This window comes from Mya arenaria, chromosome 8 (genome assembly GCF_026914265.1).
Source record: "Mya arenaria isolate MELC-2E11 chromosome 8, ASM2691426v1".
NCBI classification, from domain to species: Eukaryota; Metazoa; Mollusca; class Bivalvia; order Myida; family Myidae; genus Mya; species Mya arenaria.
Window position 1 is genome coordinate 21,300,636 of NC_069129.1, and position 21,375 is coordinate 21,322,010.

Genomic DNA, 21,375 nt, shown 5'->3' on the forward strand with positions numbered 1-21,375 from the left:
CTCTTACATGTACTCTGAAACAAGCATAAACATATTTTGAAGCTTGGCTTAAGGATGCCGTACTACAAATATGCTAGTTCGAAAGGAATGTACATGCTGATTGCTAATATATTAAATAAACGACAAAAAGTATTATATGCATACAGTTATTATAGTGGAAACACCTTAAATTATACAATATCCTACGCCCCTCATGAGATGAGACTGGCTCGTTTATAATAAGAAAAACGCAACCAGTTAGAAAATGATTACATAATAAGGAATAAGTAAGCAGCTTTAGCCAGCTATTAATAGTATGCCATTTACTGAAGACTATGAGCCCAAAAGTATGTCTATCGATTTCAGAATTCAGTAAACGACTCAGACAAATCTTTGATATGCTACCATCCATTAAGCTGCCAACGAAACTGACGCATTTTATACCCAAGATAGTTTATACATGCCTCTAGACAAGTAAGAATTATAAATTATATTACACATAAGGGACACCTCATAAATATATAATTTGCCCATTAACAGAAATATGATACAACAGGTCTAATACATCGTTCGGCTTTTGTTAAGAGCTAACTTATCGTATTAAGGTTATTTATATGAAGCAGCAAATTGAAGGAATATTGCCGGCTGCTCAAGTCTCTTAAATAATGTTCATATGAATAAAAATATAGTTGTCAGATTATAGAGTGCACACCATATCTACAACGTTTTTATACTTACATATAACAAATAAAATGGCGAAATACTTGTTTTATCCCACAGTTGCACAACTATTGCTTGCAAAACGAAATTGTCATATAGTCGATAATTATATTAAGTGTCAAATACATGTTGCATTGAGTTATTTTTTTATGTGTTATTACTCCTTATTTGTTATAATTTCGGTCCCACGATAATAATTTTCCGGTATCCCGATATCTTTTAAATAATTCAAATTTTAATTAATGAAGTTAATCGAGACTAGCTAGATTAATCAACAAAGCACACGAGCAGCAGGACATGCATGCTAATTATTGAGTAATAAAAAAACGATGCTAAAATCCAATTTGGAAGTTTTTGTAGATGCCTACATGGTTTTAGATTATTACTCAATTCTTGATTGGTTTTCAATCTCCGGTCAACCTTTTTTGTGAAACCAAAAACTAGTTGCAGTGGTTTTTACAGAAGACGATGTTTTACGGTCACAAGAAGGGGTCATTAAACATTCGAGCTCGTAGATCCCAGAAGTATTTTTAAAATATGTGTTTTGGAAAATGAATCGGTTATATACTCATTTGTAAAGATGCAGGATGACGTTAGAAAAGAAAATATTTCATTGACATTCATTGACAAATGTGAAGAAATTAAAAGCATAAACCTCTTTTGGTGTGGTCATACTTTGATAACTCAAGAATTCCACAATTATACTGTGTGTTATTTATTATTTTTACTTACAAAAACATTTACAAAACCTGTAAACAGTATAATTTCAAACCAATACCATTGCAATATAATAATATATACTATAATTATCTATATCGGTTAGGGATGAAAGAGCCAAACAAACGATATGCGTTATTTTCAAAGTACGCGCATGATTTGCAATTAATTATAAAGAGGGAAACAAAAATGTTTGTGTACTAATGAAACAGTAATCATCATATTAATTAGGAATGGATGTATAAAGCATGTTATTATCATTGTTAATCCGCGTCTACGAAATAAGCTGAAAAACAGGTCTAGTACTCGTCTGCGGTCATTGAACTGACTACAGTATAAATGACTTGCTAATTGTTTCATTTTCTCAAACAAACATAAACATATTTATATAATCAGCTTAATTCAGCTTGTCATACTGTTGCGTACGAATTTCTGCCTTGTTACGTATGATTGTACTCTGGAAAGATGTTACTTGAACTTTTTTATTATTTGCTGATGAGGATGTTATGGTCGTCTTTACAATGTTAAACGTTGTACAGCTGTATGGAAGGCTGTGGAAAATAAAAGGAGAGTTATGTCGTGATTTTTGAGAGAGGGGTACATTCAAGATATAACTTTAGATTTATAATTGTTATGAGTATCGATTGATATAAGAACGTCGATTCTATATTATAACAGCAGTACCAATAACCCTATACATTGTTTAATGATAGTTTATATTGTATGAAATTTTCCTTCATTTTGTCAGGCGTAAACGTTTGAGAGTGTGTCTATGTATTGAAATTTTGGTAATCGTTTAACATCGTAAATAAGTTGTTAACATAAGTCTGAATTAGTTTATTTTCATTGACATTATTATATAAACGTATTAAATTATACACTTCTTTAGATTTGACAATAAAAATGAAGAAATTTACTTATGTTGGAAATGACTAATAACATAAAGGAAGATATTTCATGAACAGTGACCAGAAGACTTCTGTAATAGAACAGACAACAACATATTCTTGGTTAATCGGTGGGAAATTGTGCTCTAGCAAGACATATGTTGTGCCGCTTTAGTAATAACCTGACCAGTTGCATCCACGATGCGATTTTAAACGGCAATTTGAAAGAAAACCTTACCGGTTGGACAGTAAAGAAGCCATTACCAAACCAATTGGAATAAAACTATGATTGTGAAATAACGGTGAAACATTCACATTACATTACCCACACGACGGAAGGAGAAGTCACCCTTGGTTAGGCTCTGTGTACACCATAATTGTTCATCTGGTACTCTACTTGTCAAAATCTGGTACTTTACTTGTGAAAAATATCACCTGTCAGTGTTAATATTTATGTGGTACCAAATTTCAGTTTTCCTTACTACAAGCAATTAGCCCAACAAACAAAGTACCAAAATGAGAATGAAAAAAATGGGAATGTCCGCTCATATTTTTACTTCTAGATACTTCCTCGGTATTGATGTATTAAATAAAATCAAATCTTGCAACATCTGGTCACATCTGATCAGATCAAGTTACATCATTCATTCTGTTGTTGACAAAAATTAATCTAGACAAATGCAGACACGGTTGTAATGAGTGAAAGTTTTGTTCTCTGCTAGCACTTTCTTTCTAAAGTACATAGATGTGTGATTATTGCTTTAACGTTATAAAATCTTTGTTGATAATATATTCGTTAACAATCTTATACTGGTTATAATGTCTATGAAATCTAGACGAATGACTAAAACTGCTGTTAGTAATGCCAATGTGAGATCGTTAACAATATATAACAGGCATAACAAATACGACAGGCAAGGTTATCCCTTTAGTAAACCTGACACAACTGCTGATAGGTTTGAACCGAAGGCTTCGAAAGAAGCAGCATAACAGGAGAGAGATGTGCAAGCGAAAGTACTTGCATGGCATCTATGTCGCCGGAGAAAATGTACATGTGTATCAATTTTGAGGCTTTTAAGTACAAGTAAAGTTACATTTATAATATATTGACCTGTGACCAGTCCATATTATATGCTATCTGTGTTTCCCAATACTTTTTTATGCTTCCCGAAGGAAAAGCATATAACCGCCGATTTGTCCGCCCGTCCTTCTGTCCGTCCGTATCAACCTTGGCCGTAATTAACTTCAAAACTACTGGTGGGATTGAAGATAAACTTTGTTTATAGATATAGATGGCAGTGCGAGGAAGTGAATTGCACAGCAACCATAATTATGTCTTGCATATTTATAAGTTATTTCCAGAAACATTTTTTTCATAATTAATGCTTACACACCCTTGTCCGGGAAGTAACTTAAATAATGATGACATTGATATAAAACATGGTATATAGATAGTTAGCATTGAGAGGAAGGGCAGTGTACAAGAACCACAATCCTATAATGCATTTTTCTTAAGAAATCTCCCTTTATTGTCTTTAAATAATTGGTGTTTGTCCAGCCCATATCGCGGAAAATACTAACTGGATTAAAATGAAACTTGATAAACATACCTAGTTTTTTTATATATAGTATGTACGTACTGTGCTGTTTGTGGAATTTTGTGCTGTTCGTTCATTTTTCTTGTTTGTGTTTTTGTTTTTGTTTTTATGTTCTATGTCTTTGGCGTTTACCCAGTGCCATTAAACCGGGTTTATGTTTAAACTATTTACTACTGAGCATGTTTCTGTAATTTTTCGCATAAATATTGAAATGATAATAGATGGCTATAATATTAAGAGCAGTACATACAAACAATAATTCTGCCCTGCAGTATTGTTTTCACCCCTGAAACTCCCCCTTATATGATAGCGTTTGAAAATGGGTGCTTGTCCAGGCCATATATATGTTGATGGCAATGCTGGAAGTGCATTGCTTACGAACAATTATCCTACCTTGCACATAAGTTTATTTATCATCCCACAAATACCTTCTTTCACGTGATATATTTCGATAATGGATGAAAGCCTGAACGAACTTCAGGGATTGAAATGGAATTTGAAATGTAAAATGATAGAAATTAGAGGAAGTGCAGTACCCGAGAATCATAACCGAATCCTTCATATTTTGTTTATAATTATCTGTCTATGACCTGTTATTTTTCTTTAATATGTCCTTGTCCAGGCAATATCCTGGAATGTACTTCAGTTATTTATATGGAGCTTAGTATGTTAAATTGGTGGCAATGACGGGAAGTGTTAAGAGTAGGATAAGAATAATAATCCTACCATGCATATTTATTAAGCTATATCTCTAAACCTGGTATGTTTGCATAACGGGTGTTTGTTCAGGCATCTTGGAATGTTCTTTAGGAATTTCATTTGGAACTTGGAATATAGATAGATTGAAATGACATTATAAAATGTTTGAGGATCCATGTTGAGATTATTTTGCAACGATCCTGGTTTACTAAAATGTTTGAATATCGATTGCTGCTTTTTATTTTATTGCTTGAAATTTACTTTAAATTTTAATTCTCAAACCTGCTTATGTCTTTCCATGCTATGTTTTTTTTTTCAAACTTGTGAACTAAACTGCTACTACTAATCTCCTTCTACCAGAACATTGTATTACAATTTCTTCCTTTTTATAGAACATGGGCGTATCTTGAGTACCGTCACTTCCATCGATACTCGTTATTTGTATATGTTACCTGCGTTTCTTGATAATCTTCCCTGAACTACAATATCTGGGGGATTTTCTGCATATCATAACAAGGACTAATAATTAATTGCTATTAAACTATCGAAAACATCAAATATTACACTCATCGAGGCAATATTCTACATAAAGTATTTAAGAATGTTCTAGCATAAATATATTTTAAAACAAATATAACCATTTATATTTTCTAGGAAATTACAAGTACTTGATTGCAATCGTCTGAATTACAACGACCACTACCATCAGCAAGGTGAAACAGGAACGCAAATAGAGTCACCGTCATATATTTGAAAAAGTCACCGGCAATTATATTCCTCTGAAATACCCAGCAGCTTTTCCAACTTCACATTGATTTGAAATGGTTCGAAAGCGACCACAACATTCGAGGTATAGTCGCAAAACGTCAGTTAATATGACCAGTGATAAACTTCGTGAAATGCTACTCAATGTGTATCCTACCAACACAATATAAAGTCAATATATTTAAGTATATATATATATATTTCTAACATTAGAAATCTCAATTTATTCATAATGAATGTGAATACACTGGGGTGAACTTAATATGATATCACATAATGATCAATCCTAAACCTGCGACAGTTGTAGTTTACAAGTTTAATAATATTTGATTGTTCGATTTTGAAAACATCAAGTCATGCAAATATTACAAATTGTGTTGATTTACAAATTGTAAATATACCGTTAGTTACAGACCTTCCTAGGTGTCATTAAAATGTCAATATTGTATGTATTTATGAGTGAACGTTAATATAAAAAGTAGTATAATTTTGAAAAACAGATATAACTTGAGTATCGTATGGAAACAAAGAACTGCTTGCCACAAATAAGAAACAAAAACCATACGTTGTACTTACATCGCAAACAAAGTACATTGTTTTTGAGGGCGATCATCAAAAACAGCGATTGGTATTTTTCTTATAAACGTTAGGAAAAAAGCATACTGTTTTCAACATTTCTTTTGTTTTCTATTACAAAAATGGATGAGACATATTTTTTTCCCTTTCCGTCAGTCAGTCAGTCCGTACGTAACATTACGTTTCCGCTCAATAACTTTAGAACGCTTAGTCCCAGTATCTCAACACTTTGTATAACAGTTCGTCATTACTAGTAAATAACCCTCATTGATTTCGAGATCAACAGGTCAAAGTGTTATTGAAGTTAAAAAGAGTTTCCGCTCAAAAGAAATAGAACACTAGCCAGGATCTTTAAACTTGGTATGCCAGCTGCTTATTACTTGTTAATGACCTCTGTTGATTTTTGAATCATAGGTTTCAAAGGTCAAGGTCAACGTGACGTTGAGGTGAAAAACAGTTTCTGAATAACCAAAGAACGATTGCAACAAGTAAGTTATTTCATACTTATGCCAGTTGGTCATGACTAGTTGATGACCCCTATTGAGATCAGAAAGTCAAAGTTCAAGGTCGCTGTATCATTGAGGGGAAATGATTTTCAAATGAACTTTAAACTTGGTATGCCAGTTGGTCATGACTAGTCTAGTAAATGACCCCTTTTGATTTTGGGATAAGTATATCAAAGGTTATGGTCGCGGTATAGTTCATACTGACCGTGAAGTAAACAAATGGTTTCCGCTCAAAACCTTAAGAACGCTTGCACTCCGGAACTTCATACTTGGTTTGCTAGTTGGTCATGACTAGCAGATGACCATTATTGATTTACAGGCAAGTAGGTCAGCGGTTAAGGTGACCTTTAGGTAAAATAACGGTTTCAACTGAATAACTAAAAAACGCTTTGGCCGAGGAACTTGGTTTGCTAGTTTTCTTGATAAGTAGATAACCCATAAAATAGCAATCTCTAATTTGATTTGTTTCCATTCCAAAAATATAAGTTTGTATGTACTTAAAATATGAAATATGCGAGTATTTCGAAAACAAATAACCGGATTTAATTACAGTATCTAACACATTAAAAGTAGTACATTACGTGTTTAACAAAATAGCGTTATCTATTTATATTGAAAACAACATGTGTGCTCACTTAGTGTTCACAAGTTTACAAGACTTTAATCAACACTCGTCCTTCATGTGTTGTTAATTTCCTAAGATTGATTGGAGACACCAGCATCTCAAAGAAGTAAAGCAAAAACGGAAAGGAAACAAATCATCTGAAATCCTGTCGCCAGTCGGTCAACTTGAATGCGATCAGAAAACATTTTAAAAAACTCATATCTTCTTAACATGTTGAACCATAATGCCGAGGTAGAAATACTTTCATGTGATCGATCTGGAGGTAACCTGCAGATACGAATCGCTATGTGTACTATATGAATAAATCCAAGGGCCATAACTCTGTCTTAAAATACCCAAACAGAACGTTCCGATGTTAAAGCACAACACGGTTTGGTACTTATTATTTCTGTTAAAGTTCATCAACATATTTATAATATATTTCGCATTGAGGAATCCTTGCATCCATTTATCTAGGTAGACAGACAGATAAACAGTACAACATCAAAATGTCTCTTAACATTTCATAAAAAGAAACAAAGTACATAAAGCGCTCACTTTTTTGTACTGTCTGATACAATTACTTCATGATTTACATGAATATTTGAATAAATCTTTGGGCGTAAAATCCCACCGATCTTAAAAGAAATATTGCAGTATAAAAAATAATGGTTTACTCAATAAGCACCCTACCTCGTCAAATTTAAATGAAATTAAAAACAAATCAGTAGAATTAAACCGCATTTTAATGTTTGAACAGGAAGTCATTAAATCGATTTTCAACAGGTTGTTATTTAAAAGCAAATGTTGATAATTTGATATTAATTGCGTGCATATAATTGCTTTCCTGGGGGCAATATGATTGGAATTTAGGGCGTAATTCTCTGACAAAAACATAACGTTTTGTTTTATATTACAGCAAGATCAAACAATTACTTGCAAATAAAACAATTGCTTGGCTTTGTTTGCCACTCAATGACATTGTCAATATGGCCGTTTCAAAACAAATTAGTCAAATATCACACACAAGTTAACAGATAAAATCTCTTAAACCGAGTCACATGTTACTATCTCACAATAACCGATCACAGCAGAAGGTATATAGATATGAAGGAACTTGATTTGTTTTCCAAGTCGAAACCTGTTGGCTCTTTATCCAACGGACCGGCCGAAATACTGACAGCCTTGCGAATATCGAGCCAAGGGGAAACCTATCTGATGTACAACTTCAAGAAAGATTGAATATGTTATAAAACTATCATGAGAATCATACATATGGTTTTAGTTGTCATCCCAAACTTTTCTAAAGATTACATTATTTTTGTTTAATTTTCAAACTTTTGGCTATTATAAATTGCATTATCGTCAACAGCATTTGTTTTCTTTAAAGAATACTAGGTCAAGCAATCACTTTATATTGCTCTTAAAAATGGGCAGGATATTTCAAAGACTTATTGATAATTGAGGATATTTTACAACGTATTTTTCAAGGCAAGAAAAAGCAATTTTCTCGACACTGAAATGAATCCGAAAGCTGTGACCTGTTGTTTTCATTTCCAATCATTCAATTTTCCAATATATTAATTCATAATCCGTCATCCTCGGATATATGTGGCAAGTGTTCATTCAAAACATTTCCAGTATTCGGAGTAACCATTTGAAACCATGCATAACTTCTAACCAAACTAAAAACGGTCTAGGTAATTCACCTAGTACGCAGTTTACTAGTGACAATACCCACGAGTTGGTAAAAGCCCATTCGTCTGTTATCGATAATCCCAAACAGAAACAGACTATCGTTGATATCTATGTTCGCAAATGGTAAACCAAGAATTAAACTTAATAATATAATAAGCAATCATTATGGATATTTTACATGTTGGTGAAGTGTGAACAAGGAGAACACTTATCGTCTTTTTTCAATATATGTGATTGATATAGAAGAATATTTTAAACTGAATGGTTTCATTGGTATAGGTAGTTCAATGGTAAATCTATTCTGCAGGTATATGCTGCTAATAAAGTTAGTATAGCTAAATCCGAAACTAGGTTAATGATAGGTTTAATGTTACTTGAAGTTTATTGTGAATGATGGAAGATAAGCTTACACTTTACCACGAGTTCGTTTCTTGTATAAGATAACTATTTTAGAAATAGTTAGAAATCTTGCATATGCATTATCTCTATAACTGGTGGCTCTTTTACAACATATTTTGATACACTAGCAGGACAAACATAAAAGGGTTTCTTCTAAATTCCGTTAAATTTCCATCAATGTCTATAGAATATAAATTACATTTGTTTCATGAATTATTTTCCACGTCTTCAATTATGGATCAGAAATGTTGGGCAAAAATAGTTCCATTGTTTTAAAAAGAGTACTTTAAAAAAACAGTGATCAAATTCAAACTCAAAATATCTCATATTTTCAGAGCTTGGTATAACCTCTTTGTTAAGTACATGGCTTTGCTGAATATGGAAGAACCACATAACCTTAGTACGTTTAATGTTAGACTGTAGTGTATGCATGTGTACTTAATAATGCTTTGCAAAAACAAGGACGGGGATGTTTTGAAACAGCGTTCTTGCAAATAAAACCATTATTATCACATTATAAAAATTGATGTATAAATCAACATTCAATTATACGTAATCTGCGCATAGTCTGTAAAAAAAGATAAATATGTTTTTCTAATGGAATGTAATTTACAGTACTCGTCTTTCTGACTACATGACTCTTTAATTATCCCATACCCTAGAAATCATACACATATTTCTATGATCAGCCTAACGAAGTCAGTTCTTTTTCTTCTTGGTTCAGTTTCCTGCGTAGTAACGTACAAATAACTACTCGATGCGATAGAGGAGTACTTGTTTGTAAACACTCAGAAGAGTTCGTGAACTCAAACTTAGTTATATTGAACAATTACGAGTATATATTATCTCACAAACAGTGTGTCTGTTTGTTCGAATGAACTATAAGAATGGCGTATTATATGTGTTTTTTTTTAAATATATTAAGTATACTTCAAACAATTGCATTCACTGTAAACAACATTAGATTTCTGAACTAATGTAAGTAAGCATTATTCATAAAATTTGCATTGTATATTTGACATTTGTAAAATCCTGTCTGTATTGCACGAGATAGTATGTATCGGAATCAACCTTTAAGATAAATGCGAAGTAAGACATGTCATTATTTCATTCCGGTGCTTCGAAACACATGACAATCGTAACACATCTATAATTAAAGTTAGTATGTGAATGCATAACAGTTATTCCGTTTTAGAAACTTCGTTAAATACAATTGATACAGCAAAGCGCAGATAAAAAAATACAAAACAAATCTATTGGAGATTGATAATACTAATACTTGTCAATGATTCAATCACTCAATCATTCAATCAATCAATCAATCAATCAATCAATCAATCAATCAATCAATCAATCAATCAATCAATCAATCAATCAATCAATCAATCATTCAGTCAATCATTCAAATCAATCAGTCAATTAATCATCATATATTGCGCAAAGAAAGATAATCGCATGGCAGAATGCTGTGTAGGGGACACATTTGGTTATTAATAAAATGAAGCTTCCTTTCGTTAACATGCGCCTTGACCTGCCCAACTTCACTTTTCCAAGTACAGAAGTAATACATTTTCCTAGTTGTGTCCAAAAAAAGGTCGTTAAAAGGATTAACCCCGTTTGTAGAAGTAATGACTGGAGTTGGCAGGTCATCGCAATTTTGCAAATATTAAATACAACGAAGCATACTTTTCATTGCAATTATTTTACCAGTTCATTGAATAGGAACCAAATAAACAACGTTGACATTTCCTAAGTTTTACTTCTGCATAACAAATATTATAACTTAAAATAGCCTTGCTACATAATAACTGCGATTGGTACAACATCTTATCAACAAAAATAAAAGGATTGGCAAAATATGGCCGTGAAAACGAACGGACTCCATGATAGGTCATAGCGACACACGGCTGAAAGTCCGAGTGGGAAAGAACCACGCAAGCCGAGAGAGGCTAGGCTGAGCCGTTATATTAAATGTATATTCAAAGTGTACTCTATTAATACTATAGTGTCCTTTGATATGCCCGTGCTGGAATAGACTGTTCATGCGACAACCAAGCAACTACGGTCTACGTGCAAATGCTCCTTTTGCCAAAAGCAACTGCAAAACCCGCAAACTCCTAGCAACGCAACGCAACAATGCAACCCACAATAGCCAACAGCTAATGCAACATCCGCACTATATCTCCGCAATCTCATGGCAACGCAACGCAATGCAACGCAACAACGGGACGCCAAGTACTAGGACGTTCCCGGCCTTGAGCAACAGACATGCAACAGACTCCTTAAGAACTTGTTATTCCAGCAACGGGATAGTAAACGTTATTTATATCTATATTCATCCTAATTGCTTTTAGTTTATAATTCCCAATTTCACATGTATAGCCCTCTTGTTGATTCCCATACCGAGTGATAACTAGCACCGAGGTGTTCGACCAAGGTAAAAGGTCTCAACAAGCCCAAATACATCTAAATCATAAATTATATATGTATGCAATTTTAAATTAAAATGGATGACAGCCTAGCCAACTCTCGGCTTGTGAATTTTTTCCCGCCTTCACGACTGACTAAGTATTCTGAAAACAAAAGTATGTGGAACCTTGGAAAGCGGCACTCATATACCTCAAACTTTACTAAATACTACCTCAAATGCAAGCTACCGGTAACCAAATTACTATGGTTAACCATTTGAGCAACAAAGCAGCTATTTAAACAAAATTAATAAATAACTAATCATTTCAAACCGAAAGCAGTTTCCGATGTCCATGGTTCCATATTTATATATTCTTAAATCACAAACAAAATATAGGCACATTTACAACATGTGAAGAAAGTACATAATGTCAACAAGTCTGGTCCAGTCCAATGTATTTATACCCAAAGTTATTTCCACTGAAGTGGGGGTGACACTCTGTCATGGCCTCTCCATTTCAACAGTCAAGTGTTCCATTCTAAACTCCCATCCGCACGAGTTTCCAGTTATGAAAAATCACCATGACTACAAGATAGAAATTTAGTCTGATGGTGCGAAACAACATGGTCACAAGCAATGTTCATATAGCGGTTGCACGTTAAGAAGCGTCTGAATATTCCTGGAACTCTTTAATATGACACTCCAGACAGATTCAGATTCAGATGGCGATTTGTGATCCGTTGCTCCCCGACCGTTTTAGGGTATTCCCTGTCAAAACGAATGCCCCTTCGAGAGACATCAATCCGCCATAGCGTGCATGTGGACCAGACTCGAACCACCGCTGCGATACATACTGTAACATACAAAATACGAAAGCAGCAACACATGAAAGTATATTTCTAAGCGGCAAAATTTAAACTTAATTTCTTTAAAACTTATATAACAGGTACATTCTAAACAAAAGGAAAAGGGGAAAAACAATCTATGACTGGGTGGGCTGGGCGGGTTTTTTAATTTCGGTCCTCACCGCACGAGATTTCGCTAGCAAAGAAAGATTCATGTTACATAGACCGGTTTAATTTAATTCAAAAAAGCACTTTAAACTAGTGTCAAATTTCGGGAACCAGTCCTCTCCGCACGAGATTTCGCTAGCAAAGCAAGATTCCCGTTTCATAGACCGGTTTAATTTAATTAAAAAACACACTTTTAACTAGTGTCAAATATCAAGAACCAGTCCGTATTGACTTGACCGATAGATGCCGAGAGTGTTCCGATTGCTTAGCAACGGAACAACAGACCTTAAATTCAATCTCGCGAAAATAATAAAATTTATTTTTAAGCAAAATAAATTAACATATTGTCAATACAAACCATATTAGTTTGATTTCGAATGTAGGACATCAACATAAAGATATGAGCCTTCAACGGACATCGAAACCCTAAAGACTACAATAGGCATGTCACTCTTGTGCAACACTGTTAAACTGAAAAAAAGTGTTTTTTGCCACGTGATATATGACGTCACAAATATTAAGACTTGCAGTTGAGTTTGTCTCATTTAATCGAACACCAGTCTATTCAATCAATTTTTCCTGAGAATCAACGATAACAATATATGTACCATATCATAAACACATTATTACTTACACTCTAAAAGACCATTGATAAACACCAGCACCAAGAGAAACTTGTCGTTTGCCATAGAACTACTCAACATGGCATTTCGTTAAATATAAACTATGTAATTATTTAAGTATTTAACCCAAAGGTTTTAAATCAAAACTATCTGCATTATTTTTTAGAGTTGTTTAACAATTGCATAATCAGGTCAATTAGCGCGCAGAATAACTACAAATTAAAGAAAGTTAAAATGCCAAGACAAAATTGCCTTTGAAAATAATGTGCTAACAGTAACGAAATATCTGCTTGTAGTAAAACATGACGTAATATATTACTATGAAAATAATAATACAGCCAATACAATCTTGCTAGGCTTTTTAATAGAATTACATTTTGTTATCGATATATGAAACTAGTCAAACAAGGGTTTGCCTAAAGTCAATTGAATACAATTATATCATAACCTATGCGTTCGTTTTAAAGAAATGAAATTCGCTAGGGAAAAAAGACATCAACATTTATCTTCTGGGTTGGCGGAAAAATTCCCTCAGATATGAGATAAAAGCTTTTTTGTTGCGGTTTAGATCTTGTTACAACGCAAATGTATGTATGTTGACTGTTAAACTGTAGTGCATAGGTGTGTACTTAATAATGCTTTGCAAAAACAAGGACGGGGAAGTTTTGTAACAGCGTTTTTGCAAATAAAACCATTATTATCACATTGGAATAATTGGGGTATGAAGCAAGATATAATTATTCTTGATCCGCGCAAGCCCTGTGAATGTTTTGTTTATGTTTTTCTAATAAAATGTCAATTTCAGTATTCGTCTTACTCACTATTGACTGATTTACTTAATACCCTGACATCATAAACATGTTTCTATAATCAGCCTAATTAAGCAAGTCGTTCTACTTGGTACAATTTCTTGCAAAGATACGTACACCTAACTGTATTCTATGCGATAGAGGAATACTCGTTTGATAATAATCAGGAATGGTTAAAGGTTGTTAGTAATATAAATACTTTGAAGCGAGAAAGTCCGGTACCGGCTAACCTGATTAAAATCAATAACGACTAACTGCTAATTTACTGAAATAAATGTATTCTGCATGAATAGTCGGACTTCTCATGATCCAAACTCCTTACGGTGCCAAAAGTATTTGTATATGACACAAGCGCAAGTAGGTAAAACGTCTAGGTACACGAATTTACTAAAATTGTATAGCGATTTAACATTAGTATAGTGTTATACCGAAAAACACTGCAACACTTTCTTGTTCAAACATTCCCTAAGCACATAGAGATAAACATAGGACATACAAACATACAAGACACGTTTGACCTTGAATTAATTGGATATCTCGAATAATACTGCTTTCTTCTTTCCTGAATAACGTTTCAACTTCACTAACACAAACTAGGTATGCCTTGCATGGTCTTTAATCACTTTGAAAATAATATGCTTTCAATAAATGATATGACACAACATGTCTTTGTTTATGGAGAATTGGGCAAGATGCCATGTAAAAAAAGAAATATGTTCAATGTCATTAGATATTGGACTTAGATTATATGCATATCATATTGTAATAAGATGCTTAATGACTTAGAGATATATTCAAATAAGCCATCTTGGGCAAAGCATGTTAGAAATATAATTATAACAGCGATTTGAACTTTATGACGCTTGGTTATTCCAGACCGTAGGAAATGTGGATTTGTTTTTATATCATGTTAAACAAAGAATGAGTGACTGAGTTTAAATTTCAACCATTTTTAGATATTGTTAACATTGAAAAGACAGTATAGAATCACATTAACAAAATTGCGTGTTTTGTCACGTAGACTTTGTACATAAACAGGTCGATGGAATAAACCTACACCTATTCCGGTTAATAAAAGACTCTGTTTATTTTTGTAACTCTTTAGAAGATGAATTTTACTTTGTTTTCGAATTTGAATAATTTATAGAACTAAGACAAACACTTATAAATAGATATTACCGTACCAACGCTTATGTTATAAAGTTCAAAGATTTATTACAATCAGGAAGTTGTGTTGTTTTGAAAAAATAGCACCATTTTGTCATAAAGCAAAAAACTTACTGTTTTACAATTAGTAATATATGAGAATTTTCTAAGATCACTACCAATGCGTTCATTTAAAGAAATGTAATTCGCTGAAGAAAAAAACAACATGAAAACTTATCATCTGGGTTGGCTAGAAAAACTCTCCTCAAAATATAAGCTGCTGCAAGATGTGCACGCATATCTTTTAGTTCACTTGGACTATTTTAAGCGGGCGGTGGGGGAGGGAGGGCGCTCCGATCCCGCCCCCCCTTGAACCGCTAGTGGTTTAAAAAAAATACGATTTAGAAGCTTCTAAAGCTTTTACGGTGTGTCTCGTGCCGATCGACCGCATAATTTATTTTACCACCTAATGTCCTATATAAATTTGTGAGCCGAAACCATAACATGTGCTATGGTTTAACGCGAAAACAAAACCATTTAGAACCGAAAAAATCAGGAAGCTGGTCAGGAAAGCTATGTGCAACGCTTTGATTTAGCTCAACCGTTGCAACAAGGATTCAACAGGAATGACGAAGGTATCGTATCAGTTCTTTTTTTACAAACATAAAAAAGGCAAACTGCATGCTTGGCAATTTGAATACCTGAAACCTAGCCTCAATATATCTATTAAATACAATGTTGAAACAAGTGAAATATTTTAACTGTTTGAAGCTATCGTTTTATGTTTTATTTAAAAATGAAAGAGCGTGTATGTATTATATATTTTTTTTTGTTTAGCGTACTTGCTGTTCCCGACATAAAGTACTATATGATATCTAATCATTGCTTGCTTTGATTGACATAATCTGTTCTGACGTCTTATATTAATAAAAACGGGTACATTTTCTGAGAAATACAGATGTGTGTACTCTGCGACCGACTGCCACTATTGATAACGATGCCAGATTGTAGAACATAAATGTCATACTTGAAGTGCATGTACCTTGCTGATAGCCTTAAACCAAAATCAATCGAAGGAACAAGAACATTTACGAAAGAAACCATCAGAATAAAGGTATCCAGGGCAAAATGTGAGCAAAAACAGCCTCGGTTATACATTACGAAATGCTCATCTGTCAGACATGCTCAAATGTAACCGATGTATGCAAACTTCAGTGTCTACACTACAGCCATCTAAACGCATTGCTGGCAATTGGAATTGAATTCTAAACGTTTAGCACAATATTGCGTTGCAGCTTACAACGTACTTATTGCTTTCAATCCCCGTTGTTTACGTTACATTAGGGACTATATTAAACTTTTGTTGTAATTTTATATTGTGTTCAACAAAAAAACCACATCAAAACATCATGCTATTTGACTTTAGTTTGCCTTTTATATTAAAGCTGCACTTTCATTGATGGAACGTTTTAACAACTGTTTTATTTTTTGTCTTGGAACGAGTCAAGTCTTGTGAAAATGCATGGAAACTAGTGATATATGACTATTGACAAAAATTAAGCTCGCATATTTTCATATTTAAATTAGAATATTGATGTTTTAAGCTTTTTTCGTAAACCGTTAGTAACGCTTTTAGCCATAAAACATTAATTTTCGAACATAAATATGACAATCTGCGATCTGATTTTGTCAGCAGTCTTATATAACTGGTTTGCAGATATTTACGCAAAAAGTGGCTCATTCCAAGACAAAACATGAAGAAAAAAATGTCAAAACAGTATATCTGTGAGAGTGCAGCTTTAAATATTGTTTATGTGTCTTTGAGGGTAATCGCCATGTTTATTGCGAAAAGGAATTTACTTTCGCAGATTTTGTTTTTAAAAGGTAATTGTTTACATACCGCTATTACATGGTACATCGTTAATTTGTAGAATATGTTATAATAATGTATTTAAATAACATAATCCTGAATTTCATTATCAATGCAAAATTTTCCAAAAGGTATTGCTATAGGTATAAGCATACAATACACCTTTTCGTTTATAAATACAAAAATTCAGACGATTGCTTAAGTCTTACTGTTATGTGTAAGCATATGCGGAGCATTGGATAGTAATGACCCAGATTTAAAACATGATATAACCATGCGGAAAAATAAAGGAAAATATGAGGTCTAACCGTTTCCACAATATGACAAAAGCCAAGCAGACAAAATATGAGCAGTGTTGGTCAATCCAAGGAAAAGTGTCACCCGCGTGTCCGTGATTTTAACCGGGAACTTTAAAGCGTAAAGGGAAACAAGAGCTTGCATATCTCAAAATCTCTCCCGGACCATCCCTAATATCTCTACGGCAGTGTCATCAACAGGTTAAGGGCGACATAGGCAATCATATAATAATAATGATAACCTAGGTCATAAAATATGACTTATACATGAAGGATATTTGTTGATTTCAGCGTAAGATCGCTTTTTGTTTCATAGAAATACTTATTTTTACGAGTGGCAAAAACGATAAAACACAGAAATCGACAAATTGTCTGTTTCTTCAATGCTTATCTCTGAGCTATAGTAGTATTTAAAGTTATTGTTCTAAATACCCCATGTTTTAAAGTGTTGAGTTTAAAAGTATTGAAATCGTTTTCGGAACAGTTACCCGTTGGACGCCCCTCACGCAATTTTATAGCTGATGACGTAGCAAACAATTTTCTATTTCCGTTTCGTGGAGAAAACATTTTCTAGTTTATTATTCACTCGTGTTTAAGTGAAACCATTTAATCAACAAAAATCTATGAACTTATGAACTTATAAATGCATCTATGTTCCCAGTACTAATATGAAATACAACAAAACAAGTTTAAATTAAACAGAGCATGAATAAATGACCGAATTACTACGCGGTCATTATTTAATTAACATTTTAAATATCGAACGTTAGCAAATCTTTTGCGAATAAACATTGTATGTTTTTCTCCAAGTTTAAGAGTTGGTTTCATGAAACATGGAAACTGAGTCATACGTCATAGTCAGAGACCAGTCTGATTCGCTTGAAGACATGTCGTTCTCCAGGTAGAGGGTGCAGACCACGCTAGGTTGTTCACACATTTTGAGGCGTAGGTGTGGAAATGAATCATCAGTTAATCTGTTAATTCTTGTGTGAATTTTCCGGGAAGGTCGTATTACAACGACAAACAGATCAAAAAGATATTTAATCGCTGATGTACATGTAACATCGTATTTATGTTAGAGCACTTGCTTTCAACTATAATTTGTTTTGTATGAAAACAAATGCTCGAATATTCAGCTTCGAAGTTCAAGAAAAAGGTTGTTTGTTTTATTTCCAAAGCTTACGTTACCTTTTTAAAATATCAAGTCATTATTTGTATCATTTTTTACTCTGTCAAAAATGAGGTGTTTAGTTTTTATCAAGGGGACGTAACTTCAATGGATTTCGAAGTAGTTTTTAAAGGTGATATTTTCACTCTTTATTTTGCAGTGAAATTGATATTTTCGTCCAAAGTTCCAACTAAATCCGATAAAGCTCGTATGATTGTATAATCTGTGCAAATATAATTTATAGATCAGCGCTTGAACAAGCAAATCAACAACAAATAGTTTATGCACTGTATTCGCTCGCTTCAAATAAGTTTGTCAGCTTTGAGATTCATACACTACAACATATACATATGTATGTCATTGCCTTTAGATGGAAAATACGACGATATGAACAGGAGCTTTACGAAAGGTTATCGCCTTAACAGTCAGCACACATGCATGTACAGACGGGGTAAATTTGTGACAAATTTTTATAACGAGAACGTGTATCATACCTTTTTCATACTTGGTTTAATATTATCGGTAATGTCCATCCTTCTTCAGACAAGGACGATTGAATGTTTGTCTACTAAAAGGAATATGCAATAAAATTCCACTTTATTTGAAGACGTTAAAAGAAATCACTGGAATGGAAATAACAAACATTTTTAGGCCTTATTTTATAGATTTACTGACTCATTAACCTTTTCGTATCTAGTAGGTTTTCTGTTCATTTTATGGAATATTAGCTTTGAAATGAGAATACATTTCTATATTCATGTACTGTATCTACGCTTTCTACGTTTTGTAATTTATCTACGTTTTCATATTCAGAATAGTTTTTTTAGTAAAGCACCGGAGGAAATATGAGTAAAAAATGCGCCGAATTTAAACAAGTTACTAAATTTTTAAATTCATTATTTCACTTTGAAAAAAAGCACAATAAACTCTGATTAAAATATTATTCTCGGTGATTGTAAACTCAATTTCCTTTACAGCAAAATATCTTTAAACCAAATTTGTTATTAATCCCAAAGTATTCTTAAATATCTCTTCTTTTAATATTGATTGAAGCTAATGCATTTCCTAATGTTATTATATTGCTTGATGCGCCATACTTTTTTTAAGTTTAGCACATTACAGCCTTCATGTTGTCAGGCAGAAAGTGTTAATAATGGTTGTTCCCGTAACGCTCAATTATGTGGCAAGAAACAAGCAGTCCCTGGTTTAGAGTATTTATTGATCACTGGGGAAGTTTCCTTATTGCGCATTGTTAGGGCTAGAAGCGAGCAGTCTCCAGCCAAGAGTGTTTGCATGTATCGCAGGGTTAGCTCCCTTAGATCTTTTTCAATGTCGAGGATTCCATTTCCGTAGAAAAACAAATTGAAAACAATAGAAAAATATTGTTTTGTTGCATTTTCTTATAAAAGGTTACAGCTTAATGTCGAACACAACGATTACAAAGGTACAGAACATATTTATGAAATATGGACATACCTTTTTCATAATGAGGTGTAGCTTTCGCTCTGTAAAGAAAAAGTGGTTTGTATCGAGTTTGGCATTCATTTTACCGTCCGAAAAATTCCTGTTGTAAAAATTGAAATACATGCTATGACATAAAGTTAGCCCTTCAAATTTACCAAAAAGGGTATTTATTGTTGTTTTTTGTCAATAGGTGCTTTGTAAAAACACCAATTAACTCCACAAAAATAGTATACACGCATCATATCGTATAAATTGTATCGATGATTGACATGTGAACAATACAGGTATTTCTCGTAACATTTCATTTCTTGTTTTTGATCGCTTGTACTTTAGTTTGCAGTGACTCTTGAATTACTGTGTCTCTTCTTGCGATTGATGACACACAAAAACAACAAGAGACAAACCCCGAATACATAAAACCGACAGCTTACTAATGCGAACAAGTTCATCGTTTATCAAAGATATCCATATCATTATTACATACGAAAGCATTTCCTTTTTGTGTCGTTTGAATGAGATCATATTCAAGGCATCCACTGAATCATACAGTAAAGAACACATGTAATCTATTCCGTATAGAAACAGATGTCTACTTATATTGTTCTTCGTTGTTCTCAAGCCGGCTGATAATCAACTACCAATATCGTGGTGTACCGAGGTAACTCAGGTATAGTGGATATATTTTTCAAGCAATGTGCAGCAGGAATTAGTCATTGGAAAATTCTCATTGTCCTGATGAACAGTTCTCATGGGAATTATTTTGCAATAATATCGTTTCATGTTTACTGTGAACGATAACTTTGATCCTTAAAATATCAAAATAGCGCGGAGTTCATTGCAATTATTTAGAATTAGAAATAACCATAACTAAGTTCGAAAAATGGTTTAAAACATATTTATCCAAATATACATTGACCTGTTGTAGAAGCATGGCAAAATATCGACTATAAATAATGCACCGAAGATGTTAACCATTGTGTACATTCAATTTCACTTTGAAACCGTTTGCTATTACCACTCAGCGACTGAGGTGTTACGCTGATGTTGACCGGTAATTTTTGTTTTCCTTCGACTTTTTTTCGAAAACGATTTCAATATTTTTGAACTGAACCATAAAAAAAAACTTCATTTCGGTCTATTTTTCGTTTATATGTCATTTTTCTGTTATAAACCAAACTGGGTGTATTTGATACAGAGTATTTGCTTAATACTAATGAATATTCTCTACAGAATGTTAAATTTCGTTCCGAATCATAATAACACGTTAGCGTCAAGGCTTTGCATTAAACATAACATGTTTTCTTGCATGTTTAGGAAAGTTACTTATAGCTATGAGCTGAAATAGAAAACAGGTATATTTGAGGAAATTTCAGATACACCTAAGATTAAAAATTCCCGTTTTTTCGTTTATTAACAAATATAACGTTA